The sequence below is a fragment of the Pteropus alecto genome, unplaced genomic scaffold (genome assembly GCF_000325575.1).
Source record: "Pteropus alecto unplaced genomic scaffold, ASM32557v1 scaffold223, whole genome shotgun sequence".
NCBI lineage: Eukaryota > Metazoa > Chordata > Mammalia > Chiroptera > Pteropodidae > Pteropus > Pteropus alecto.
The window spans coordinates 3,178,196-3,187,229 of record NW_006434441.1 but is presented as its reverse complement, the minus strand read 5'-3'; the positions used below and the strand labels follow the sequence as shown (position 1 = coordinate 3,187,229).

At 49.4% G+C, this 9,034-nt stretch overlaps 1 long non-coding RNA gene across 1 annotated transcript; it reads left to right on the top strand.

The window, feature by feature from the left end:
- Positions 1–56: 56 nt before the first annotated feature.
- Positions 57–8,407, top strand: LOC107195491. Its single transcript, XR_001516657.2, has 4 exons — positions 57–338; positions 1,325–2,065; positions 5,246–5,360; positions 7,093–8,407. It is a non-coding gene; the product is annotated as an uncharacterized LOC107195491 (long non-coding RNA).
- The last annotated feature ends 627 nt before the right edge of the window (positions 8,408–9,034 follow it).

Below are 9,034 nucleotides of genomic sequence, written 5' to 3'. Positions count from 1 at the left end.
CGTCACCAGGGTCCCGGACCTGCGCGGCTCCGCCCCCGCCACGTGATCCAGCGCGACCACAGGTCCGGTAGCGGCCTGTCGGTTCTGCGCCCCGCGCGGAGCTGCAGAGGGCCTAGGGCTTGGGGTGCATTCTCCGGAGCCCAGGGTCACAGCCGGGGGACGGTGCCAACGGAAGATCCGTTTTTACGTGGCTCACTCTGGCTCTGCCACCTCTATTTTAAAGGGACATTTTGGGGTAAAACCAAAAAGTTCTGAGGCCCTAGCCTGTGCCCAAGACGCGCCCCTACTCTTTTCTCGCTAAAGGACCACGGAGAGCCCCGGGCGTCCCAGTGTCTGCGGTTCGTTGGAGTCGAGGCTCTTTTTGCTTGCTGGGACCCGTTGGGTGGCACATGGCTGGGGTGACTGTAGGTCTCTCTGGAGGACGATCCGCGGGCCCCAGGAGCCCTGGACCCCGCTGCCCGCCCTGCCACTTGCAGGCGCTGGGTCGTCCGAACCTTGATTTCCCTTTCATCGTTGGGAAGTGGTCTTTAAAGTCCCTTCTCTCCTGATGGCCCACTCCAACTGCCTTTTAGGAAACAACTTTTGGTGCATTTGAAGGCCCCTTCCTTATAAATCGCCCACATCGGCCGTGCGCCCCTCTAAGAGAAAGAACACCCCGGACATGCCCCGCCATCCTGGGCCCCGGTGTGCGGGTCCCCGCCTCCCTCGGTGTAAAAGCGCCCTCTTCTCGTCGGGTTTCTGCCTATCCTCCCCTAGACACTGTGTGTGCACATTTTGTGCGGGGCCTCAGGCTCCGCCAGCACCTGAAAGCGTTCTCGGCTCGGGGGAGGGCCTTGGTGAGGGTAGGGCCAGACAGAGAGCCTCGAAAGCCAGGACCTTTGTCACATGGGCCTAACAGTCATGCTCTTAGGAAACAAGCTTGAGGACACTCAACCCCCTTCTCTGGTCTTTGTGTCCTATGCTCAAAACAGCCCAAATTGTTTCTCCCTTATGCCTCTGACATCACCGCGATCACGTCATGCCTCCCAGCTGTTCCTTCTGCTTTCAGTACCTAAAATGGCTTCTGTTTTCCGGAGCAGACACAGTTCCAACACTGTGGACTTTAGAATTTACTGCAACTCAAGGAATGGATGATAATTTGAAGGGAAAATAATCCTCAAAGTTTTGGCACCATTCATAAGCCCCCGCCCCTCCCATTTCCTCTTGTGTAGAAGGAAGCTAATAGCACTTACCTGGTTAAATTGCTCTATGGGATAAGTGAGATGACATAGCACCTGGGACACAGCCCACACCTAATACATCTCTATGTCTATTTTCCATCCAGGTTGAGCCTCCATTCTTTTTATTGTTCCCAAGGGACAGTTGCCTGACCGTTCACTTGTAAACCAAAATCTTGTGAAAATCTGCACAAAGGAACTGGGAAGAAGCCAAGGCAGTTAAACCACTTAACCTAGCGGTCCCCAATCTTTCTAGCACCAGTGACTTGCGCTCCTATGAGAATCTAACGCCTGATGATCTGAGGTGGAGCTGAGGCAGTGATGCTAGTGTTGAGAAGTGGCTGCAAATACAGCTGAAGCTTCGCTTGCTTGCCCGCTGCTCACCTCCTACTATGCGGCCCGGTTCCTAACAGGCCACAAACTGGTACCCATCTGCGGCCCAGGGGTTGGGACCCCTGGCTTAGCCATTCCTCATCTGGCCTTCAGGGGTCCTCCACCTAATTCCCTTTCAGCCCCCACAAGGCAACTCTTTGAAGACCTGCAACTGAATCTCATTTTTACGATTGGAAGGATTAAGTCTGATGTAGCTCTTCTTCCTGTGACTGAGCCGGCAGACCCTCCACAGCTCCATGCATAAGTTATGAGGTTTAGTTGTTGGCAGCACTGTCTGTTACGTCGACAGCAGCATCGCCTAACAGTTGCTGGAGAAGCTACAATCTCAAACTACATTGTGGCTGTAAACAGACTCTTGCTGCTGGTCAGAAGCAGCAAACTGGATTTCTTGCATCGAGAGTGAACGCGGTCATCTGCTCTTTGGCTTAGAGCAAGGAAAGTGTCCTCCCATCAAGGTAAGCAAAAATGTCCCGTTTCCCGCTGTTGATACTCTGTGGGTAGCTACACTTGTGGTTGTCGATCAAAGTTGGATCACAGGGTTTTTACAACTCACACCCTCGGCATAGATGGTGTTGGCTGATTCTTGGCATATTCAGAAGCGAGAATAACCACGTCCCCTTTTATGTGTTAAACTCCTTGTTATCTGGAATGGGTCATTTTATATGTTTCGGTGTTAAAATGTTCCATTGGCAGAATTCACAATGAATACATTGTATGGGTCGTCCATTTAAAAACGAGAATATAAAATCCACTAAAGTCAAAAAAATGACAGTAGACACAACCACGTGCGTGTGTGTGTGTGTGTGTGTGTGTGTGTGTGTGATAATTTGGAGAGTGGACCAGTATTCTGTGGCTCCTCTCCCTGTCTCTAAGCGTGACTGCTGAGCACCAGCAGCTGTGCGTTCGGGCAGGTAGGTCCCCACTGCCTGAGGGTTCCCAGGTGTGCCAGTTGGGCATCCCAAGTGCAACCCAAATGCTTAAGCAAAATAAGAACGTGTTGGAGGACAACATTTTGCTTGAATCCAAAGGCTTAAGCAATATCCTGAGGACTTGGCCACACTGTCTCCATCCCTCAGTGCTGCTCTGTTCACAGGTAGGACCCCATCATGGGTGCAAGACGGCTACCTGCAGCTCCAGGCACAAGGCTTGGCCCTCCACAGGCTTGAGCACTCAGCCCTGGCTAGACAGACTGGGGAAGGGTCTTAGCTCAGTTTCCCTAGGCATTATGGCAGGGCCAGTGGCTGGGAGGCATGTGATGGAGGACATGCCCTCCAGAAGAGCCTGCAGGGCAGAGGGGAAGGAAGAATGTGGTCTCAGGTCAAATCTGACCTTGTCTGACACACAGGATATGATCCCGGAAGCCAGGGGACCTGTCACTGGCTACAGTCTGCCCTGGGGAGGAACTGGCCCTAGGGAAAACAGCTCTGCCAGCTCAGAGTGACCCTGGTGGGCAGCTGTGAGTCCCCAGCAGCAAGGTGCATTGGCTGGTGCAGGAGTCTGCCCCTGCGTGGGCCCCACTCTGCCTGCATGTCCCGTGGGTGCACCTATCCATGCTTCGGGACCCAGGGCTTCCAGCCTCACAGAGTCTAGAGTGGACAAGAAAGGTAAGCACATTCCTTCAGTGGATGGCGAGAAAGGCACTCCTGTCTCCACCACTAGGTTCTGATATCAAGGTAGTCAGTCGGCCTTTCAGGAACACCCCATACACAATGGCTGTCGTTCAAGGGGTGTGCTCCATCTTGAAGAAGAGTGTGTCTTCTCACAGGCTGTCATGTCCAGATGGGCGCTTCAGTTGCATCTTTAAGAAGCCACTCCTCTGCTTCAGGCATGTACAGCTGTGTATATTTACATGCAGATATATTCATACACCTGCATACAATGCATTATACAAAGTACATATTTATTTTATATCATGTATTATATATAAAATCGAGGCCAACCATTGGAACTTCAAAGGCCAAAGGAACCAACTGGCCAGCATTGTACCAAAGCAGGGTGGTAAATCACCCTGTTAGGGGAGCTGGTCAATGGCTCGGGAGAGGGTTTACATGTGGGTGTTGATGGCCCATGAGAAGGGGACTTGCACTGGGCTGATGAGGTGGCTGGAGCTGTAGAGTTGGAAGCTGACCTTGGGAGGGTGGCCCTTTGCCTTGGGAGTTGGGCACAGACCCAACCAAGATGTGGCCCCAGGTCTGTGCTCACTTCAGCCAATGACATCTTCTAATTGTCTTTGGTCTGGAGAGCAGATCCCTTGTTTGTGATGCTTCTAAGACATGAAGTCATTGATGATGTTGCTTAATTAAAGGATTCTTGATTGATTTGTCCTGGGTAAGTAATATGATTAGAGAGTTATAAAATTACTCTAGTGGGTCGCGTGCTCTATGTGTCATCTCAAACACACTATGTCAAATTCTTTGGCACCCAAAATGAAATGGCAGTGCTATGGTGGCTTTTTCTGCTCAGAACCCTTCCTCTGAGCACAGGGCCCTGACTTTCCAAGTGACCCATCATCCCCCACTTTGAGTCCCAGCACCAGGTATAGAGGTGGGTACGTGGACTGTGCCCCCTCCCTGAGGCTGGCTCTGTCTCCCTATCTGCCCCCATCACCAGGTTCATGCACCCATCCCCAACTGCTGTGAGACTATTCCACACACAATCGTCTGTGTGTGTCCCTCCAAAGAATGGCCCTTGATGCAGGAACCACCTTATCTGGAAACATGCCCTCTACCTGTGCCTGGGCACAGGGAAGGGACCTGGGAGGCAGCCCGCAGCAAATAACTGAATGACACTAGTGCCCACACTCGCAGGTGGGAGCCCTGATCTCCAGTATGAAAGTGTGGAGATGGAGCCTTGGGGAGCTGATCAGTGTTGGAGGGGGTCGATCATGAGAGTGGGCCCCAGTGGGATCTGTACCCTTGTAAGAGGAAACACAGGATCAATCTCTCTACCACATGAGGGCACAGCATGGAGGCAGGCCACAAACCAGGAAGAGGCGTGTACCAGACACCAAATCTGCGAATCTGCCGGTACCCCTGCCCTGAACATCCCGCCTCCAGAATGTGAGAAGTAAATGTCTGTTGTTTAAGCCTCGAGTCCACGGCATTCTGCTACAGCAGCGTGAGGGAACCGAGATGTGGGCACAAACCGCTGGTCCCTGGCCTCACAGGGAGCAACTGTGCTGGACGGTTTATGCTGCCCGTGGCCAGACTGACGCACAGCTTGTCTCTGTCTGGTCCCTACCATCTTGATCCCTTCTGGCTGCTCTAATGGAACACAATAAACAACAGGAGTTTCTCTCTCTAGAGGCTGCAAAGTCCAAGGTCTAGGCACTGGACTCAGCGTCGGTGAGGGCCAAGCTCCTGGGTCCTGAACGCTGCTTTCCCCTCTCTGTGTCCCCATGTGGTGGGAGGGCCAGGGGGGCTCTCAGGACCCTTTATAAGGACAGGAGTCCCAATAACAAGGGCCCCACTCTCGTGACCCGAGCACCTCCCAAGTGTCCCACCTTCAGTTACTGCTGCACCAAGGGTTGGGTTTCAGCATATGAGTTTGGGGGATACAACATTCAGACCATGGCACTGTTGTGCTTCTCTCTCTTGGGGACCTGTGTCACCTAGACCCCCTGTCGGCTGTTTCAGGGAGTTCATCCTGAAGGTTGACTGCAGGAAAGATCCCGGGGAGCAGACACTGAGGACAGGACTGTGGAGTTGGAGGAATCACAAGCCAGCCAGTGATGAGTGCCCTGTCCTTACCGTAAGTGGGGTGCTGATAAAAGCATCAGATATTTTTTAATTAAAAAATTTTCAACTACAGTTGACATGCAGTATTATATTAGTCTCAGGTGTACAGCATAGTGGTTAGACATTTATGTATCTTACATAAGTCTAGTGCCCACTGACACCACATAAAACTCATCATTTAGCAGAGCAACTGCTAAAACTTTCCTCGAATGTGGTGAAATCAAGATAAGAACAGCCAGAGTGGGGCTCTCCTCGGATGACACGGCTGTCTTTAGAGGTGCAGGAGACAGGGTGGTTCAAGGACAGCAGACTTGTTTGATGCTATTGAATGTCATTGATCCTCCGAAGAAAGAAAGTGACTGTTTCAGAGCAGTCATGTCTCAAATCAAGCCAAGGGCCTCCCGTGGGATGTAACCCCCCCTCCCCCCTGCAGCTGGGCTCCCCACAGGGAAGAAGCAGGAGACTTAATCCTGAGACTTGCTACCTCTGAGATGAGGGGCACTGTCCGAGGTCCTGCCAAGAGGCGTGGGATGAGCCTCGAGCCTCCCAGAGTCCTTGCTGTTTCACTCAGAGGGTTCAGGAGGGTCTTCATTGCTTTAAAAGAACTTTGTATGACTGAATATGGCTCCGGCCCTGCATTCCCCTGAGGTTTTGACCTGGGCTATGCGATACAGAAATATGTGGACAGTCTGATGCTGCTCCATTGTAGGTAGCAAGCCTTTTTCCTCTGGACACTTTACAATTTTTTTCCTGGTGTTTGGTTTTCAGCGGTTGGACTATGTAATGTCTCTAGGTGTGGGGTTATTTTTATCATAAAAGGGTTTTTTTGTTTTGTTTTGTTTCCTCCAGAACTAGACTTTTCTGACTAGCCCAGGCCCTGTTCCTCAGCCTGCGCCCAGAACTAATAAATGTCCCTGAAAATAAACAGTCATTTATACTAACTCATCGCTGGAAGAGTCTCCTTTCTGGAATTCCAGGTCATGTCGCGATGCCACTTCCACAATGCTTAGATGCGTTCTGCACTGTGTGCCATCTACCCGATTGTTGTAGATGTCATGGCAGGAACTCAACTGGCAGGAACCTATTTCATCCAGACTAGAAGTCCGAGGTTCCTCTTTTCATTTCTGTTTGAGGGAAATTTTGGATGAGAGAACAGAATCGAACAAATCTTAGAATTTCAGCATTGGAATTTTGTTCGTCCACTGACATGATACTGGGAATTCCTGTGTGACATCCTTGGGTTGTCATTCAGCTTTGCATGCTGCCTGGGGAAGGAGGTTTATGAATCTCGAGTGATGTGCTGCTAGGATCTCGGAGACTTTGGCTTTGAGTCACCTACTCAGGCCGGGGCAGGGCTCCTCCAGCACATGGCTTCACCCTCATTCTGAGGGGCTCCAGAGAGTGAGAGTTATGCAAAATACATCCCCCTCTGTGTACAGTGTTGTGTTATTAGTGGTTTCCAGAAAACCATTTCTCGAACTGTCTCATTTCGTACAGCTTGTTTGCATTTTCTATCCAGTTTCTCTGAACCACTGTTGTGTCTGAATCCCACTTTTCACCTGGTGCTACTGAGTCACAACCTACTCTACACTTGAGGGATCCCGACAGCTCCCCTTATTTAACCCCCAAATGTTCTGCAGACTTCTTTCCCACAGTAAGAGAATTAAATGGATGTCAGCTCAGAGACAAATACTGCGGCATGCCATTCAGCATGGGCCATGACCCTGTCACTCTCCTATTCATAGGCTGGAAGAGAGAGAGCCTTCCCCACTGGATGACATCAGCCCCATGATTCAGAACGATGCCATCGAAAGGCTCATCTCACCGATGATGGTGCAGCTTTGCCACCTGATCATCACCATGGGGAGGAGTGACCTGGGGGGTGACGCGTTCACCTCTTTGGGGAAGACGGCAGAGGAGCTGGCTCGGGCTAGTGATGAGTTTGTGCAAGTTGCCAAAAGGTAACTATTTCCAAGAATCTGACCTGTTTGCACTTATGCACACACAGGTAGAGAGAGAAAGAGAGAAATTATAAAGCAAATGTGGCAAAAATGAGGACAATTGGTGAATCTGGTTGTTACTGGAGTTTGTTGTATTTTTGCAACTTTTTGGGAAGTTTGAAATTTTATAAAAGTAAAAAGTTACAAAAATATTGTTGAAGAAAGCTCACACTTAAAAGTTAAGTGAGTCCTCAAAAAAATTAAAAATAGAATGACCATGTGATCCAGCAATTCCCCTGTAGGTGTATACTCCAAAAAATGAAAGGAAGGACTCAGACAGATACCCCCATGTTCGGAGCAGTATCATTCACCACAACCAAAAAGTGGAAGCAACCCAAGTGTCCACTGATGGCTGAATGGACAAACAGAATGTGTACACACATTCAATGGAATATTACTCAGCCTTAAAAAAGAAGGAAATTCTGACACAGGCTACAACTTGGATGAACCTTAAAGACATGATGCTGAGTGAAATAAGCCAGTCACAAAAGGGCACATTACTGTATGACTCCACTTACGTGAGGTACCTAGAGTGTCAGATTCATAGAGACAGAAAGCAGATGGTGGGAGCCAGGGGTTGGGGTGGGTTTGCCCATGGAGAGATGGAAAGTTCTTTAGTTGGTACAGAGTTTCAGTCTGGGAAGATGAAAAAAACTGTAGAGGTGGATGGTTGCACATTGTGAATATACTTCGTGCCGCTGGACTGTACAGTTAAAAATGGGTAAGATGGCAAATGTTCTGTCACGTGTATTTGAACACACACAAAAGATATGGAGTTGGGAAACTGTACATAGTATGGCCCCAATTATGAAATAAAAAAATGTATGGAAATAAACTTTCCAAAATATTTATAATAATTTACTTAGGAGTTTGAGGATAGATTGATTTTATACTAATACTCTTTTGCACATTCTAAGTCTTCTAACACAATGCAATTATTAATTTAAAAAAAAAGGCATGGCGAATTTTGAGATACATCCAACATCTTTTTTGTTTGTTTCAATATAAATGCCTTTGCTGTATTGTCTGTTCCGGGCAAATAAATTATTGATAAAGAGAATTACCCGTGCTCTTGATCATGGGCAATGATCGAGCCCATCAGTCGGGCAACACTGCAAGTAACTCCTATTCTGACCTGGTTTGGCTGTCGGCGTTTAGGGGAGCTCCTGGACAGAATTCAGGAAAGGCCGGAAGGAGGCGGTCGGCACGGAGTGTGCTGAGTGCCTAGCTGGCAGGCCCAGTATTGCTGTCTGCTGGGGCAGCTCTCAGGAGCGGGAAGAAGCCACTGCATCAGCAGAAGAGTGCTGGCCACGGGCAGGGCTTCAGGAAGACCCTGTGGGAGGAGGCCGGCTTGAGTGTATGTTTCTTCCACTGAGAATGAACCTGACCATGAACATTTAGAAAACACGAGTGAGAGAGGAAGAAAAGGATGACCCATCAGCCTGTTCCCTGGAAATAACTGTGGTGAGCGCTGAGGTTTCTATTCCAGACGTGCACCCCATCCTTCCCACGCCCTCTTCCCACCTTTTTTTCCTTCTCCCTTTTCCTTTAAAAAAATTCATATGAAGTGAGCTGTGTATATGACTACCCATATACCTACATACGCATGCATATGCATGGATATGCTATATATAAGTGGGTCTCATACACATACACATGCACACACATGGACATGTATGTACAAATG